A 20,033-nucleotide genomic window follows, 5' to 3' on the forward strand; every position below is an offset into this window, starting at 1 on the left:
TGCGGGCATGTAAAAATGGTTCAAATGGCTCTGAGCACTATGGGTCTTAACTTCTGAGGTCATCAGTCCCCTAGAACTTAGAACTACTTAAATCTAACTAACCTAAGGACATCACACACATCCATGCCCGAGGCAGGATTCGAACCTGCGACCGTAGAAGTCGCGCGATTCCAGACTGTAGCTCCTAGAACCGCTCGGCCACTCTGGCTGGCGCGGGAATGTAATCAGTACTTTCAAGAAGCACGGAATCAACATGAATTCCGCTGTCTCCTGCTACTTGATATCACGAACGCTCAGAGCAAGTTGGGTTTCACGCGATCGGTACTTTCGAAAAAAAATCATATTGAGTGTTACATGAGAGTTGTTCTGTTTCCAGAAAAAAATCATGATACGCGAGCACAACATTTGTTGTACAATTCCGTAAAAGTCGTGAGTGATGTAGGTCTACGTTTCTGTGCGTTCGCCTTACGGCCCTTCCTTTATAGTATGGAAAGATCTGATTGTGAGCGTTTTTGCAATTACATGACACGCTGCGTTGTTCTAGCGACCTGCGTAGAACTAACGTTAGCAGAGTGGCCAGTTACTCTGCATATTCAATACAGAATCTAAACAGTATCCAAGGCGCTACATTGTACAGACGACTTTGGTCCAATGACTGACTTAACAGATGTGCTCCCCTGAGCAAGTGTAAATGTAGATTAGTGACCTGCTTAGCTGGTTGGCCTGTGTTTTGGCTGTAGGTGTTTCGTACTTTTCATTTCACAGCTGGTTTCAGCTTGTGCCTTACAGGCTAACTGCAGAGATAACTGAAACATGATAAACAAATACAATTTAAATGCACGTGCCGGCCCAGTCGTGATGTAAGAGGAAAACTGGTCGACTGGCGGAACCCGATAAACGCTAACAAGATTTGTGTGTGTGCTGACGGCATCCTTGAACACTGTCGCTGCCGAACACAAAATATAGAGCGCGTCAAGAGCAATGGCAAACATTTTAGAAGCTGTTTTTATAAACAAATTGGAGTTAAAAAGTCTGCGCAAACGTGCACCCAATTTATAGTGGTTGCAGCGATACAGCCGCTTGGCGCTGAAAAGTACAGTTTCTATACGTCTGTGACCGAGTTTCAAGTATTTATACTAACGCATGTACTAAAGCCAATGTCACAGAGCTCTAGACATGTTCATTGTACACTGAGGCGACAGAATTCATTAGTAATATTCACATACACCGATAACGGTGGTATCGCGTATGCAAGGTACACAATGGCAGTGCAATGGCACAGTCGTCATTTGCACTCAAGTCATTCATGAGAAAAAGTTTCCGACGTGAGTAAGGCCGCACGGCGGGGGTTAACAGACTTTGAGCGCGGAATGGAAGTTGGTGTTAAATGCATGGGACGTTCCATTTCGGAAATCGTTTGGGAATTCAGTATTCCAAGATTCACAGTGTGAAGAGTGTGCCGAGAATACCAAATTTCAGGCGTTATTACCTCTCACCACGGACTAGTGGCTAGCTTTGCTGTCTCTGGACCAGGGGGTCCTGGGTTCGATACCCGGCCGGCTTCGGGATTTTCTCTGCCCGGGGACTGGGTGTCTGTGTTGTCCTCATCATTTCTTCGTCATTCGTGAAAGTCGCTAGACTGGAATGTGTAACGATTGGGACTTTGTACATGTGTAACGATTGGGACTTTGTACGGGCGCTGATGACCCCTCAGTTGAGCGCCCCACAAATGAAACATCATCATCTCACCATGGACAACGCGCTGACCAACGGCCTTCACTTAACAGCCGAGAGCAGCGTCGTTTACGTAGATTTTCCGGTGCTAACAGACAAGCAACACTGCGTGAAATAACGGCAGAGATCAACTTGTGACGTTCGGCGAACGTATCCGTTCGGACAGGTGAAATTTGATGTTAATGGGCCATAGCAGCAGACGACCGACGCGAGTGCCTTTTCTAAGCGCACATCACCTGCAGCCCGTGACCATCTCGGTTGGACCCCAGATGACTGGTCGGACGGGTCCCGATTTCAGTAGGTAAGAGCTGATGGTAGGGTTCGAGTGTGGCGCATATCCCACGAAATCAAGACCCCAGCATGTCAACAAGGAGCTGATGGTGGCTCGGTAACTGTGTGGGCTGTGTTTCCACGGAATGGACTGGGTCCCCTGGTCCAACTCAACCGATCATTGACTCGAAACTTTTATCTTCTTCTACATGGAGACCACTTGCAGCCATTCAGGGACTTCATGTTTCTAGACAACGATGAAATTCTTATCGATTACAATACGCCATGTCACCGGGACACAACTGTTCGCGATTAGTTTGGAAATCATTCTGGACAGTTCGAGCGAATAATCTGGCCACTCAGATCGCCCGACATGAATCCCATCGAACATTTATGGGACGTAATCGAGAGGTCAGTTCGTTCACAAAGTCCTGCACCAGCAACAAATGGCTCTGAGCACTATGGGACTCAACGTCTGAGGTCATTAGTCCCCTAAGAACTACTTAAACCTAACTAACCTAAGGACATCACACACATCCATGCCCGAGGCAGGATTCGAACCTGCGACCGTAGCGGTCTCGCGGTTCCAGACTGCAGCGCCTAGAACCGCACGGCCACTTCGGCCGGCGCACCAGCAACACTCTAGCAATTATGGCCGGCTATAGGGGCAGCATGGCCCAATATTTCTGCAGGGGAATTCCAAAGACCTGTTGAGCTGCTGCACTACGTAGGGCAAAAGGAGATCCGACACGATAATAGGAGATCACCTCTGTCTTATCGTCGCTTGTGTATAATATCGTAGTTGGCTTCCTAACTACAGTGTACTGGAGTCTAGAGCTTTCAACAAATGCTGTGAGACTAGTACAGATCACAGTAAACACATTTCTCATGTACCTGTAATAGCACGTAATGACATAATGCAGATAAATTAGATGCCTTTATTCGGACGATAAAATGTTGTTTTTCGACGAGCAGACTTAAACCACGTGTATCTGCTTTCCACATATGGGGAACGTGAAGTCATCATGGTTTGTACAAGTTTCTTTATTAGGGTTTTGTAACCGAAGGAGAGCGATTAAATGATTAACTACTAGTCGTCGATTAGATTCTTTGTACAGGTTATTGACATAACTACCTCCATACGTGACAGCAGGAACGAAACACACAACTTCCACCAGAAGTGCAGCATAATTGAACATATCATTGCAAAGACAAATCTGCAACGTTGGTTCTCCGTAAATGAAACGTCCAATACTTCAACGAGACTTCCTGCGAAGTGAGTTGCCAGGTATTGTAATTGGAAGAACTGTTTCTTTTGCCAGAAACAGAGTTAGTTGTTGTAGTGGTTAATAGACTGGATTCGCGTTAGGGAGAACTGTGATTCAGTTCCCCCTCCGGCTCTCAAACGTTTCTTTGGTTGCTTCGATAACTGCCCCAAGCAGAACTTGCACACCGTGTCCAATGCTACTGACGTCGACGGAGCTTTAAGCCTTAACCTTCTTTCCTTTGATCAGGAGGTGGAGCCTGTTCTTCCCGCGTGACGTAGTTTCTGGGCTTGATAGCCGGCAAATAATACAGCATCTAAATGCAACCGTCCCTAACCCCTAAATTGGCCACCGCTGTGGTGTTCATTGTCGTCAGTGTAGCCGAAACATAACGTCTTTGGCTTATAATCCGCAGAACTGGATGAAATACTAAGTCTGCAGAGAAAAAATAGGTTTGAGACTTGAATTAGTTGCTTGCAGAAAACTGCTGCTATATCGATGGTGCGATTTTTGGAAAAAAAATGTTTGGTAAGGACTATGGGACTAACTATTGAGGTCATCGGTCCCTAGGCTTCAGCACTACTTAATCTAACTTAAACTAACAACACACACACCCATGCCCGAGGGAGGACTCGAACCTCCGACGGGGAGAGCGCGCGAACCGTGACAAGACGCCTGAGACCGCACGGCTACCCCGAGCGGTGATTTTTGGAAATAAATTCTAAATGATGTAAATAATGCGTAATTTTCGTTCTCTCAATATTTTCGCAAACGTTCTACCAACTCTAACTCTACACAGAAACAGGAAAATAAGTTTACGTGAACTTTTAGATCGAAATTGTCCATATTGTTGTCAACTACAATATGTTCTATTCATCTTGGATCACCTCGGATTTCCAAACAGAAGGAAATTGTGTTCTTCGTAGAGCGCTCGTCTAGACATGCAAGGCTAGCCTCTGCTGCTTGTTCAGAATATACGAGGGACATTTGATAAATAATGCACCCTAATTTTTTTAGTTACACACTTCTCTACGACTGAGTACAAACGTCTCTGAGTCTCTATTATTCCATCCACGACACCACTTTTGTCCATCTGTCGAATGGCTTGGGTAACTAGTAGGAAGTACTTCCAGAGAAAATAACGACCCACTTCGGAAACGAAGTTTGGTGGGCTGTAGGGAGGATGCGGAAATGCTTGTCATCCGTATTAGTGCAGTTTTTCGGCTACAACATTGCCGACATGCGGGCGGCGAGTATTGTCGTGGAGAATGAGCGGCCCAGCCACGAGCAACTGAGGTCAGGTTTTGTGCATTTTTCTACGCCGGTTTTGCAGGAAGTTACGATAATACGCTGCCGTGACTCTTGTATCACATTGAAATCTATCTGTATCTGTCATGATGATTGCTTGGTGATCATAAGCATAAATCATCATTTGCTTGAGTTTTGATTGGGCACATAGAAATTTTTTGGGCGTGAAGAGTCTGAAGCTCTCCACTGTGATTTCAACTCCGGTTCAAAATCTCTAATCCATATTTCATCACTAGCAACAATTCAACACAAGAATCCTTTAACTTCAAGGTAAAATCGCCGGCCGGACTGGCCGAGAGGTTCTAGGCGCTTCAGTCCGGAACCGCGCGACTGCTACGGTCGCAGGTTCGAATCCTGCCTCGGGCATGGATGTGTGCGATGTCCTTAGGTTAGTTAGGTTTAAGTAGTTCTAAGTTCTAGGGGACTGATGACAGATGTTGGGAAGTCCCATAGTGCTCAGAGCCATTTGAACAATTTTTTTTTCAAGGTCAGATCGTTGTTTGAGCGAAGTTGCAATGTCCAGGCGTTTCTGCTTCTCTTCAGCTGTGAAACAATGTAGCATCCATCCCGCAGACATTTTTCTCTTCGTAAAATCATTTGACAGAATACGGAATACTTGTGGTGTCTAGGAAGCCAGCATACTCGGTTCGCTAGGCAAATATTCAAACAAATCGTATTAATGAGTTTTATTACAAAAATAAAATTGCAATACATAACTTTTGCAGTTACACACATGTGTCGCAGGCATAGGATGACATACAAAATAATGAATCTCTTCAGTGTAGACAATCCCAAGTCTGTGCTGGATAGAGAGTACAAGCAAAGCGATCTAGCGTTGACGCTGCTATCCAAGTCACTTGTCTTGAAGCTGGTATTGAACTGGCACGTCACTCGTCGGTCTCAGCGCTTTTATCTCCTCTTCACATAGAGGCCGCTTGTGTTGCGTTGTCGTCCTGGAGAGGGGTCGGCCAGTGTGCTACTGGCTGACTTCTTCTCACAGCCTTCTTTCCCTGTTGTTCCCGACTGGCGTGTCGGCGCTCGACTTCATGCCGTAACAATAATGATGGTGGGGAATTCCCGTTGTAGCGGTTCGCCTACTTTGTATCTTCGTTTGTTGTCCTTGGTGTCGACGTACTGCGTTGCTACACTGGCTGAAAAATGGAGTTTGTAATCTGGACACTGACTTCTGTAAATAATGTAGCCTACAGATACACAGTTGCGTTTCACAGTCTTTTACTGCCACTGCTCGCAATGCCCCATTATTACACAGCTATATGGCCAGTGCACTTCTGACTAACCTTCGATAAGCCTCATTAAAAGTTAGCGGGCGAACATCCACGTACTGCTACATAGTTTCCTGTTGAACATCAACGAGCAATAAATACCTAATCACAAAGTTCACTGTTCTTGAAGAACAGTAAGCTACGTATGGAGCAGACACTGTCACTGTATTAACACAGGGCCTAATTGTGCAACACTTAAGTAAATACATTGTTGTCGTTCTAACCAACATAGGTTCCTCGTCTGAAACTCGGCCGCGGACTGCCTGTCTCGTGACCAAAAATCATCGCAGTAATAGGTACTGAACTTACACATTGTTCGAAGCTAAATTTACAGAAATCACAATCAAAATTTAACTCTTTAAATTAAGTGAATACTTCGAAAAATTCTGTCTTTTTAACAGTTTCTTCTACTACCGGGGTTAAGCCGAATTATTTGTTTAAATCATGAAATTAACAAATATAAGTACGCAAACAATACTTTTGACAATACTGTTGATTACTTTGGAATTAATTCAGGGCTGGGTTTGCTAACATGTTTTCGAATAGAGCCAAATAGATACTTTAAGATTACTAGTATTTCGCCTTCCAAATGTGTATAATTAGTACAGAATTTATATTTGTTTATACAACAATAGAATTTAACTTTTAAGCACACGCAGGTGGTCTACGAGACCACGGAGAATACTTTCCCATTAATATAATCATAGACAATTGGTTCCAAGAAGCTATCTTCTCAGTACCTTTAACGACCATAACAGAAGTCGTTTGGTATGCTGTATCTGGTATTCCAGCAACAGCACTTCCTATTAGCTTATGACAAACAGTTCTAGGATGTTGCTGACCAGCCCAGTGCAGTGGTGTCAGTTTATTGTTATCTTCGCTTAGAATACTCCCATGGAGGCATGTATGCAGTACTTGATTTGCTTGGTGTTATAACAAGAGTCTTATTAAACTTCCTGGCAGATTAAAACTGTGTGCCCAACCGAGACTCGAACTCGGGACCTTTGCCTTTCGCGGGCAAGTGCTCTACCAACTGAGCTACCGAAGCACGACTCACGCCCGGTACTCACAGCTTTACTTCTGCCAGTACCTCGTCTCCTACCTTCCAAACTTTACAGAAGCTCTCCTGCGGCATGTGCACTGATTTGAAACTTTCTGGCTGATTAAAACTGTGTGCCAGACCGAGACTCAAACTCAGGACCTTTGCCTTTGGCTGGCAAGTGCTCTATCATCTGAGCTACCCAAGCACAACTCACGCCCTGTCATCACAGCTTTACTTCTGCCAGTACCTGCAAGGTTCGCAGGAGAGGTTCTGTAAAGTTTGGAAGGTAGGAGACGAGGTACTGGCAGAAGTAAAGCTGTGAGTACCGGGCGTGAGTCGTGCTTCGGTAGCTCAGTTGGTAGAGCACTTGCCCGCGAAAGGCAAAGGTCCCGAGTTCGAGTCTCGGTCGCGCACACAGTTTTAATCTGCCAGGAAGTTTCAAATCAGCGCGAACTCCGCTGCAGAGTGAAAATCTCATTCAAGAGTTTTATTGTGTGGTACATTAATTTGGTATCGTGTAAGCATTGTAACTGCGTCACAGCATATTCTCACGAGGAAGAGGAGGAGAGAAACAGATGCCCCTATTATTATCAACACAAGAAAGAAAGAATAACTGAGAAGAGGAGAATTCTTGGGGCAACTTTTTTTGTTACCCTTCTGCAACACCATCTGTAGCAAAGGGTAATGTCAAAAACTTTGCCAAAAAAGGTAACTGAAACAATTGGAGACTTTTGTGGTGTGAAAAGCTCTGAAGTTGAATCAACGGCGAGCTCACGAGAATGAACTGGAAAAGCAAAACAGAAAAATGAGATACGTTTATAAAAACATTCACCTTGAACATTCTGTTCTGAGTGCCAAGATGGTCTCGATGAAATATCCCACTGAATATGTACATTATTTTGGTAGCAGCTCATTTGTTAGTATCTTCATTTTGTGTAGAGGCTTCTAATCTAAATGTGAAATTGTTCTCTTAAACAGATATAGTAAAGCGATTGGTAATGATGGTACTTGACTTACTAACAAATCCCTCAATAGTATGTGTAACAATGCAAATTAAAAGCTATGGACACTGTATAAGAGGCCGGCCGGAGTGGCCAAGCGGTTCTAGGCGCTACAGTCTGGAACCGCGCAACCGCTACGGTCGCAGATTCGAATCCTGCCTCAGGCATGGGTGTGTGTGATGTCCTTAGGTTAGTTATGTTTAAGTAGTTCTGAGTTCTAGGGGACTGCTTACCTCAGATGTTAAGTCCCATAGTGCTCAGAGCCACTTGAACCACTGTATAAGAGTGTGTGTACTGACTTCGGTATTCCAGGTGCGTGCACCGCCGTGTTAAGTTACGAAGGGATTACTGATTTCACCCTATAATGAAAGATACTAAGTAGTAATAGTGAAAATAGATTAGAAAATCAATTACATACATAAAACTAAGCACGAAATTAGATCTGGTGTTATATTCTTTAAAACTGACGGCCAACCTTTCTCTTTTATAGAAATGCAAATAATATTCACATTTGTTAATGATAAACAGTTGAAAGTAAAAAACGAATTTAAGAAGGCAGATGGCAAAACAAAAATTATCGCAGTTTGCTTCGTTACACCGCGACTTCAGAATGTTCCTTCCAGGTCGCACTGTGATCTTCTTCAACAGCATGTGCCACAAGTTTCACACTTCATCTGTTGACGCTCCTGGCATTCCGGGTCTTAGACTATCGTCTGTACTCAAACGACCATCGTGAAGACAGTTAACCCAACGCGAAAATGTACTACGGTCCATTGTAAACTCAACACAAACTTCACTGCACTGCTGATTTCTGTCGGACTTTTGCCGCATATGTTTCGATTTTGACGTGCGAACTCTGGCCTTCAACACTCACAGTACCTGAGACCCAGCAGGTCCATTTCTATCCTTTTTATGTTAAAGTACACAGTGAAAAACCAAACACGCTTCTTTCTCAATCTCCCAAATACATCTAACGTAACTTTCATTGTTGTTGCATCAAACAGTCCACCGGAATATCAACCAGTGCATTATTTATGAAATACCGCTGTGTACAGAGTGGAAACTACCAGGTTATATCGGAGGAGGTGTTTCCGGTTCCCTAATCTGCCTCCGTATTGACGGCAGCCGTCGTTCGAGTACAAAGCTCTGTGTTGCTCCGTCGAGGCGCGGAAGTGAGGAAGGCGACGCTCTGTGGGTACCTTAATAGGGGCGCCAATCGACCCCGCATAATGCCTGAGAATACCGCAGCAAGACTGTGCCGGTAGTGATGCAATTTCTCCGTGCTTTCACACGCACACAGATGGCTTTTCCTGGACTGCGGAAGGGTTGACGCAACCAGTCCTGAATGGAAAACGCTTCCGATGTGCACCGTTCCAAATCGGGTAACTGCCAGGTGACGTAATTCGTATCCACCGAACGGCACCTTGTCTGTAGCCGCAAGTCGTACTGAGACGTCTTTTTACATTCTTCGATACTTCATCGCCATTTACGTTTCCCTGGTCTCGAATCCACTGAAAAATGGACCCACATAATTGTGTTAATTTGTCCATTTTTCAAATGTTTATTGCAATGTATTGTTATTAATGATTCCCCGTCGCTCTGCATAAAACACGAGTCACTTGCCACACAGAGCAACGCCTACTGTCTCTCTGTTTTAGCGCTGCCACGGTTGCTGAAAGGGAGGTTAGTGCTTAGTTTCGTTTGGAACAACGGTGTGAGATTGTTCCTCGGCGATCTGACAAACGATTAATCGTCAACACGAATCTAACACAGCTCCGATTCCTCCACGGCGGGCGACTTCCATTCTTAAGAAGTTTGTAAGAAAAAGTTGATATAAAAGTTTTCACCTCCTTTAAAGGAGTTAGTTGTAGAACATTAACGGAATACATCCTTAGCAAGAGAAAAGACGCAATCGCTCAGTACATTTAGAGAAACGTACAGAGAGATTACTTGATTTAACAAATGAAGAACAGTCTGTAGTACTAACAATATTCTAGTCATTGGGGATGCACATACTAACTATCAAGAGTTCGGTGACTGTATTCCGTTCCCAGAGAGATCAATGGCCGAGGTCAGCGACATAAAGTAAATATTGCGAACACAAAAAATTGAGTAGTTTATTCGTTTCAGCAGCAGAAGTAAACATCAAATACGCGAGACACAGTACGACAGCCAGTAACGAACACAGCTTGGGATGTCGAGAGTGTAATTTCCACGATAGTGATACGACGTTTATCACACGTGACCTATAAACGTTTTGAAGATTCGTGCACAGGAAATCTCGAAACCATTATACTTTAAAGAACGGTTCACGGTTACGTGGACAGGTAATGGAACTATACGTGACACCGTTTAGTTCCAGCGTTCCGTTTTCCATTCTTCTGAATTATTGGAGAGGGAACATACGAGATCGAAAATGGTTCAAATGGCTCTGAGCACTATGGGACTTAATATCTGAGGTCATCAGTCCCCTACAACTTAGAGAACTACTTAAACCTAACTAACCTAAAGACATCACACACATCCATGCCCAAGGCAGGATTCGAACCTGCGACCGTAGCGGTTGCGCGGTTCCAAACTGAAGTGTCTAGAACCGCTCGGCCACAGAGGCCGGCTCAGACGAGATCCGCGCGCTAAAAGATGTCTTTCAAGATGGGTGGATATAGGAAGAGTATGAGAATTTTGGTGTCTGTTAATCGAAGGAAAACTCAGTCGCAAAACTCTTGTTTATTAACAGAAACGCGTAATTGCGACGGCGGCTAGTACAGACTGTCACTATTACATCGAAACACGCACATCAAGCAGAACAGGGTAGTTTACTGTCAGTTCTTCGTCTGAATTATACATGTTGGCTCCCACATGACGACTCATAGCTGGCAACACCTCTTCAAAGGAATTGGCCGCGCGACCGTGTCGTCGCTTTGTCGGTGTCGGCGGACCTTGGACGTCTCCGGCGGCTCGCACACCGCATTGCTGTTTGCCTCTCCGCTGTGACGTCACAGACTGGTCGAGGTTGGGCAAAAGTCATACTTCAACCAGCACTTCTGTAAAACCTCTCACTACTGGAATATATGACCCGAAACGCTGAATACTTCGAACGTGTTCCTCATGATAGCCCTCAAATTGTTCCCAGTGCCTTCTCACGAAAGGGATGCTATTCCGACATCTCCCCCTCCTCTTTCTTTTTCTTTGGTATCTCTCTCTCTCTTGTCTTCATTAGGATTTCGAACCTCAACCGGTAAAAACGGAACACTATTAGGATCACGCTGTTACCTGTCTGTCTGCTTGTCTGTCCGACTATTCAAAACCATTTTTCTCAACAATGGCCACACATACCAAATTATAATTTATTTCCCACATTGAGGTCTACGGTCTCTCCAAGGTGAAAAAACTGAAGTTTCTAAGTCAATGCAATCAAAAGATACTGTCATTTATGTCACATATTTTGATACTCGCAAACCTAAATCTTCAACTTTTGTAGTCCTGTCTTCCTCAGTTGCGTGTAATATTGCGGTATATTGATAGTTTTTACTTTTGGACCCTCTAATTACAACTGAATGAAACAGAATTTTCGTACCATACCCGTTTCTCCTTCATTCTCTGCAAGGAATCTTCAGCGCTATCTCTCTCTCTCTCTCTCTCTCTCTCTCTCTCTCTCTCTCTCTGTGTGTGTGTGTGTGTGTGTGTGTAACGGTATTTGTTTTGGTGAACTCTCTTATTTTTTAACTTGTGTGTGAGAGAAACATTTTTTTAATGAGAATAAACAACCATGACAAGTACCTTATACAAATGCAAGAAAACTTCCACATCCAAAAAGCCATCGCTGAAAACAAACATGTGTTAAATGAGCACGCACATATCAGTACAGACAACCTACTACACTTAATGAAAGAAATTATAAGATAAAAATCAACCTTCTTGCACATGCACCCACATTAAATAAATGTCGTGTGGTTGGGGCCTCCTGTCGGGTAGACCGTTTGCCGGGTGCAGGTCTTTCGATTTGACGCCACTTCGGTGGCTTGCGCGTCGATGGTGATGAAATAATGATGATTAGGACAACATAACACCCAGTCGGGAATCGAACTCGGGCCCTTAGGATTGACATTCTGTCAGGCTCACCACTTTTTTTCATTTTTTTCATTTTGTTCGATATACACTACTGGCCATTAAAATTGCTACACCAAGAAGAAATGGTGATGATAAACGGGTATTCATTGGACAAATATATTATACTAGAACTGACATGTGAATATATTTTCACGCAATTTGGGTTCATAGATCCTGAAAAATCAGTACCCAGAACAACCACCTCTAGCCGTAATAACGGCCTTGATACCCCTGGGCATTGAGTCAAACAGAGCTTGGATGGCGTTTACAGGTACAGCTGCCCATGCAGCTTCAAAACGATACCACAGTTCACCAAGAGTACTGGCGTATTATGACGAGCCAGTTGCTTGGCCTCCATTGACCAGACGTTTTCAATTGGTGACACATCTGGAGAATGTGCAGGCCAGGACAGCAGTCGAACATTTCCTGTATCCAGAAAGGCCCGTACAGGACCTGCAACATGCGGTCGTGCATTATCCTGCTGAAATGTAGAGTTTCGCAGGGATCGAATGAAGGGTAGAGCGACGAGTCGTAACACATCTGAAATGTAACGTCCACTGTTCAAAGTGCCGTCAATCCAAACAACAGGTGACCGAGACGTGTAACCGATGGCACCCCATACCATCACTTCGATGTCTCCAAACACGGATGCGACTATCATGATGCTGTAAAACAGAACCTGGATTCGTCCGATAAAATGACGTTTTGCCATTCGTGCACCCGGGTTCGTCGTCGAGTACACCATTGCAGGTGCCCCTGTCTGTGATGCAGCGTCAAGGGTAACCGCAGCCACGTTCTCCGAGCTGATAGTCCATGCTGCTGCAATCGTCGTCGAACTGTTCGTGCAGATAGTTGTTGTCTTGCAAACTTCCCCATCTGTTGACTCGGGGATCGAGACGTGGCTGCACGATCCGTTACAGCCATGCGGATAAGACGTCTGTCATCTCGACTGCTAGTGATACGAGGCCGTTGGGATCCAGCACGGCGTTCCGTATTACCCTCCTGAACCCAACGATTCCTTATTCTGCTAACAGTCACTGGATCTCGACCAACACGAGCAGGAATGACGCGATACGATAAACCGCAATCGCGATAGGCTACAACCCGACCTTTATCAAAATCCGAAACGTGATGGTGCGCATTTCTCCTCCTTACACGAGGCATCACAACAACGTTTCTCCAGGCAACGCCGGTCAACTGCTGTTTGTGTTTGAGAAATCGGTTGGAAATTTTCCTCATGTGAGCACGTTGTAAGTGTCGCCACCGGCGCCAACCTTGTGTGAATTCTCTGAAAAGCTAATAATTTGCATTTCACAGCATCTTTTTCCTGTCGGTTAAATTTCGCGTCTGTAGCACGTCATCTTAGTGGTGTAGCAATTGTAATGGCCAGTAGAGTAGTTCGTTGCGTTTGGTCTGGGCGGACGTCACAAGACATCCTTTGTAGTTAATCGTTGATTCCTTGACTCTGTTTTTTTATTACAGAGAGCACGCAGCCCTCTGACCGAACACGCTGAGCTACCGTGCCGGCACCACTCAGCTACCGGGGGCGGACATGGAGCCACATTAAAGCAACTACATATCTACCTCTCTCTCTCTCTCTCTCTCTCTCTCTCTCTCTCGCTCTCACTCTCTGTCCCTCCCCCTTCGCCTTGCGACCACACACACTCACACACAAAACGTTTCTCTCCCAAACACACACAGAAACAATATAAAAAAAATACAAAAGCTCACCAAAACAAATACCATTTCACACAAAAATACACACAAATGCACCCACCCACCCACCCACCCACACACACACACACACACACACACACATACACATACACACACACACACACACAAACACACATCCGTATACAAACATATCACAGATATCTCAAAAGTTACACTCGAAAGTTGGCAATAACATTCGATAACTTCCGACTGTCGGCAGCACAAAACAAAACATAGCGTCAAAGGAAGTTTTCAGTTCCTAGTGCTGTGAAGTGTGGAAAACAAAAACCCCAAATGGCAATTATAAGGAGGGGAACAGCGCCAAAAATGAAACTATAACATAACATGCAGAAAATAGTCCACGGAAGTTGTAAGTAGAATTTAAAATATTACTATGACATACAAAAACCTACCACCAAAACTGTTTATAGCCTATAGATTGCTCCAAAATGTATGTATTCCAGCCCACTGAAGATGCCTTGCAGAGAATAAAGGCGAAACGCGTATGGCACGAAAACTGTGTTTCATTCAGTTGTAGTTAGACGTTCCAGAAGTAAAAATTATCACTCTTTAATACCTTTAGAGTACTTCGTCTTGACGTAGAATCATGAAATTTATTAAGAAGAAAAGTTCCGTAGTACAAGTAAAGGGACAAAATCGGAAAATGGTCAACTTGTATCTTTTGACATTTGCTATCCGACTTCAAAGTTGAAATTAAAATATTCTCGAAAGTCTTGGAATCTATGGGAGCGATACTCTGCCAGTATCAGTGTCGATAACGGCCAAAAATAGTCGGGATCCCCGATTCCCGGAATAGAAGAACTGTCCATATAGATAATTTAGTTTGTACGGAAACCTCAATACGAGAATGCTACTCGCACGTGTCCAGGTGTTTTTTTTTTTTTTACATCCATTTTATTTTTATTTTGGCCACTACTACGTTTCGGCTATGTCACCATTTTCAAGTAAAACGTTTAGCCAGTTAAACTCATGTTTTCAATTACAGTCATATAATTTCAAAGGCGGTGCGTGGTTGGCGGGGCTGCAGAGCTGCACACACTGTTCAGTGCTCCCTCACATTAGTAAATGCCTTGGCTGTGTGCTACTGTTTGTACTGTACCGCACATCATGGCTACAGCTCACAAACCCCGACATCCGCGTACCACCCTTGAAATTATACGACTGTTATCAAAACACATATCTTTAACGTGTGAAACGTTTTGGTTATAGATGGCTACATAGCCGAAACGTCGCAATGTACAAAATAGAAATAAAATAGATTTATAAAACAGTCAGCGCAGGAAATAATTTCTCTAGAGGAATCCTGGTTCATGTTCCCGGTAACCTGAATGAGTAGTTATGTCTTGATGCGAAACACAGAACATCACACGATTATTACTGGGCTGAAATAAAAGAAACGTTATTAACATTCTACATACTTATTCTTCATGTCTACATATTTGCAGCCCTCTGCCGGTAGAGGGCTCCGAATTGCAACGTGTGACACTGTGTGTGACGTAACGTTGTCCATGTGTAAGAAATAAGAGTACTGTAATCGAGTTCCGAATTCGAAGAGTCCGTCCACAAACGGAGTATTCTGTGCTTCAGCATGACAATGTCAGACCACACGAGCGCTGCGACATCTGCAACAACCCAACGTCGTGGGTCTGCTGTTATCGATCGTCCTCCATACAGTCTCCACTTGGCCCCATCCGATTTTCATATGTTTCCAAAAGTTAACGAACACTTCAAAAATGGTTCAAATCAAGTGGCTCTGAGCACTATGGGACTTAACTTCTGAGGTCATCAGTCTCCTAGAACTTAGAACTACTTAAACCTAACTACCCTAAGGACATCACACACACCCATGCTCGAGGCAGGATTCGAACCTGCGACCGTAGCGGTCACGCGGTTCCAGTCTGTGGCGCCTAGAACCGCTCGGCCACCTAGGCCGGCCAGAAATTTTGTTTGACGGAAGATTTGACAAGATGGTGAACGATATTTGTGTTGATGTTTCGCTGCATATGTTTAGTGAAAATAAGTTTTATTACTATTTATCTCCCTGTATTGTGAGTTTCCACAGCCACGGTAACTATGATCAAAGGAAGAAGAAACGAAAAGAAAAAACAAAATAGCTCTGGCAGTTACCAAATTCGTAGAGATGTCACATCTTCTCCAGCCACATATTACTCAGGAAGAGGTTAAGAAGGAAATCAACATATTGCGCACACCCATAGAAGCGAGAGTGACAATGAAATAAAAAAGAATCGAAGTTCTCCCGTTATTTCATGGCCGATGAAGGTATTTTCATGAACTGTCATTAGAAGATCAATTAGAAAAGAATAAATTTTCCCTTATTTGTATCCTCTTTGTCAATTGAGGACGAAGTAATTCAAAACAAGTTATTAAATTACAATGAAATGAAAACCCTTAGCTGCTTACAGGTGTTGACATATGTCAACGGTAACGATGAAAATGTGTGCCCCGACCGGGACTCGAACCCGGGATCTCTTGCTTACATGGCAGACGCGCTATCCATCTTTTTTTTAATTTTTGATCATTTTGTTCGTTGATTTTCGTTGTATTTGTTCGGGGTGGACATCTCATGACGCTAGTTCAAGGTCATCGTTGATCCATTAACTCAGTTTTTTTCTTTTTTCTTTTTTTTATTATTATTATTACAGAGAGCAGCTAACCCTCTAAACGAACACGCTGAGCTACCGTGCCGGCATCCATCTGAACCAACGAGGACACAGAGGGTAGCGCGACTGCAGGGATTTATCTCTGTCACGCCTCCCCCGAAACCCACATACTCAACGTATAGTCCCGCACTACATTCGTAGTGCCCCCGCCCATTATACTCATTACTCGCCACACGTTGCCGATTCCCGTAAGAGGTCCGGCACTGTTTGTACATCCGCACAGAAGAAGAAGATGGTCAAGTGGCCGGTGAGCCTTAACTATATATAGGTATATACTAAGATGGCATCTGTTCTTTCTACCCGAAAGAACAGATACCATCTTACAAGGGAACCTCCCCATCGCACCCCCCTCAGAATTAGTTGTAAGTTGGTACAGTGGATAGGCCTTGAAAAACTGAACACAGATCAATCGAGAAAACAGGAAGAAGTTGTGTGGAACTATGAAAAAATAAACAAAATATATAAACTGAGTAGTCCATGTGTAAGATAGGCAACATCAGGTTGCTGTAAACACATGGGCGCCGTGGTCACGTGGTTAGCGTGTGCAGCTGCGGAACGATGGGTCTTTGGTTCAAGTCTTCCCTCGGGAGAAAATTTTAATTTTTTATTTTCAGAGACTTATCAAAGTTCAGGCACTCACATATAATCAACTTCATTCTCCAAAATTCCAGGACATGTTCAGATTTGCTTGGACATATGCAGGATTTGACGGTCTACACACGGAAAAATTTGAAAACGTTAAAAACATATGTTTTGACAGAGCACAGACATAACTGTGCGACTGTGAAACTGTTGCATTCATTTGTTGCAGTTTATGTGACAAACTCTTATGTTTTCACACTTTTTTGGGAGTGATTATCACATCCACAAGAAAACCTAAATTGGGCAAGGTAGAAGAATCTTGTTACCCATTCACCAAGTGTACAAGTTAGGTGGGTCGACAACATACTCCTATCATGTGACGCATATGCCGTCACCAGTGTCGTATAGAATATATCAGACGTGTTTTCCTGTGGAGGAATCGGTTGACCTATGACGTTGCAATCAAATGTTTTCGGTTTCCATTGGACAGGCACGTCCTTTCGGCTACTAATCGCACGGTTTTGTGGTGCGGTCGCAAAACACAGACACTAAACTTATTACACTGAACAGAGACGTCAATGAAAGAACGGACAGATCATAACTTTGCAAAAATAAAGAAAGTAAACTTTTCATTCTAGGGAAGATTTGAACCAAGGACATCTCGTTCCGCAGTTGTTCACGCTAACCACGGGACCACGGCGCCCCTGAACTCGGTCGCTCCTAGATGTTGCCTATCTTGCACATGGACTACTCAGTTTGTATATTTTGCTTCGTTTTTTCATAGTTCCACACAACTTCTTGCTGTTTTCTCGATTGATCTGTGTTCAGTTTTTCAAGGCCTATCCACTGTGCCAACTTATAACTAAATCTGAGGGGGGTGCGATGGGGAGGTTCCCTTGTTATAATATACCGGGTGATCAAAAAGTCAGTATAAATTTGAAAACTGAATAAATCACGGAATAATGTAGATAGAGCGATACAAATTGACGCACATGCTTGGAACGACATGGGGTTTTATTAGAACCAAAAAAATACAAAAGTTCAAAAAATGTCCGACAAATGGCGCTTTATCTGATCAGAATAGCAATAATTAACATAACAAAGTAAGATAAAGCAAAGATGATGTTCTTTACAGGAAATGCTCAATGTGTCCACCATCATTCCTCAAAAATAGCTGTAGTCGAGGAATAATGTTGTGAACAGCACTGTAAAGCATGTCCGGAGTAATGATGAGGCATTGGCGTCGGATGTTGTCTTTCAGCATCCCTAGAGATGTCGGTCGATCACGATACACTTGTGACTTCAGGTAACCCCAAAGCCAATAAGCGCACGGACTGAGATCTGGGGACCTGGGAGGCGAAGCAGGACGAAAGTGGCGGCTGAGCACACGATCATCACCAAACGACGCGCGCAAGAGATCTTTCACGCGTCTATCAATATGGGGTGGTTCTAATAAAACCCCACGTCATTCCAAGCATGTGTGTCAATTTTTACCTCTCTATCTACATTATTCCTTGGTTTATTAAGTTTTCAAATTTATATTGACTTTTTATCACCCGGTATATAAAGTTATGAAATGTTACACTGTCCACTCGCAGAAAGTTGATCTAACATCACTGGTTTTCACGTGTGTATATCACTCTCATTTCAAATCAAATGGATGGCTCTGAGCACTATGGGACTTAACATCTTAGGTCATCAGTCCTCTAGAACTTAGAACTACTTAAACCTAACTAACCTAAGGACATCACACACATCCATGCCCGAGGCAGGATTCGAACCTGCGGCCGTAGCAGTCCCGCAGTTCCGGACTGCAGCGCCTAGAACCGCACGGCCACCGCGGCCGGCCATTTCAAATCATTCCCTGGACCAACGTCTTGTTTTCGTCTTCTTCTTCTTCTTCTTCTTTAAACGCAGTGGAAATGTTTCATCTGCATTTATATCCTTTGTCCCTAGTGTCAAAATACAGCATACAGGACCTGCTCAAATGGTTCAAATGGCTGTGAGCACTATGGGACTTAACATCTGAGGTCATGAGTCGCCTAGAACTTAGAACTACTTAAATCTAACAAACCTAAAGACATCACACATATCCATGCCCAAGGCAGGATTCGAACCTGCGGCCGTAGCGGTCCCGCGGTTCCGGACTGCAGCGCCTAGAACCGCTCGCCAACAGGAACAGCATCTGCTTCAAAAATGAGGTTAAACTGAAAACGTGTATGGGCTAGCTGACAAATCCGTGGCTAGATAAGAGCAAATGTAGCGAACAAGTCTGATCGTTTACGAGTACCTTTGGAAACACACGTAACTCCGGCCAGAGGCAGTGGCCGGAGTGTATTGTATCGCTAAGGAGCTAGACGAAAATCTTAGGTAACATCCTGAGATTTTTCGGACGCGTGCGTAATGGGAGTGCCGTCACTTAGCGCGGCCGATGCGTCGCTTTCCGGATGTCGTCGCGAGGGCGATTTCGAACCTCGTCACGTGGCGGCGGCGGGCCAGCCGTATGCGCCAGACAGAGGCGGCGCGCAGTGGGCAGGCACTTTAAACGCGCTGCGGCTCCGCCCTGAGGACGAGCGCCGCCGTCCTTGGCCCACTGGGCACAATTGCCGCCCGCCATGGGCACTGTCGCTTCCGTTCCGCGGCGGACCACGCGCAGAGGCGGTCGTCGCCACGCACGTCACGCACGCAGGCAGGCAGGAGACATCGCGCAACTAGAGTGACTGCGTCCTCAGCCACGGCCACCGCAGTCGTCCGTGCACGCGCTGTCCGAGTCAGCTAATGAGGCGCGTGGACTGCGGCCGCCGCGCCCCAGCGCAGGGGCTCCGAGGGGTCGAGTGTTGCACATCGGCGTAGGCGGCAGGGAAGCAAGAGCGCACGGGCGCCCACACTCACCCGCATACTTAACTATCTGAATATCGAGCTTCTGAGATTGAAAAGTCCTCTGAGCTATGTGTCGAGTAGCAGGTATTAGTTGCGATGCTGCGTGACAAGTAGTAATATACTGGAAACACAACTCAAGA

General features: G+C 44.6%; 1 protein-coding gene across 1 annotated transcript in view; it reads left to right on the plus strand.

Moving 5' to 3' along the window:
- LOC124616250 (carbohydrate sulfotransferase 11-like) overlaps positions 1-20,033 on the plus strand; it is a 338,922-nt gene that overhangs the window by 170,125 nt on the left and 148,764 nt on the right. The window lies entirely within an intron of this gene.

This window comes from Schistocerca americana, chromosome 5 (assembly GCF_021461395.2).
Source record: "Schistocerca americana isolate TAMUIC-IGC-003095 chromosome 5, iqSchAmer2.1, whole genome shotgun sequence".
Taxonomy (NCBI): Eukaryota; Metazoa; Arthropoda; class Insecta; order Orthoptera; family Acrididae; genus Schistocerca; species Schistocerca americana.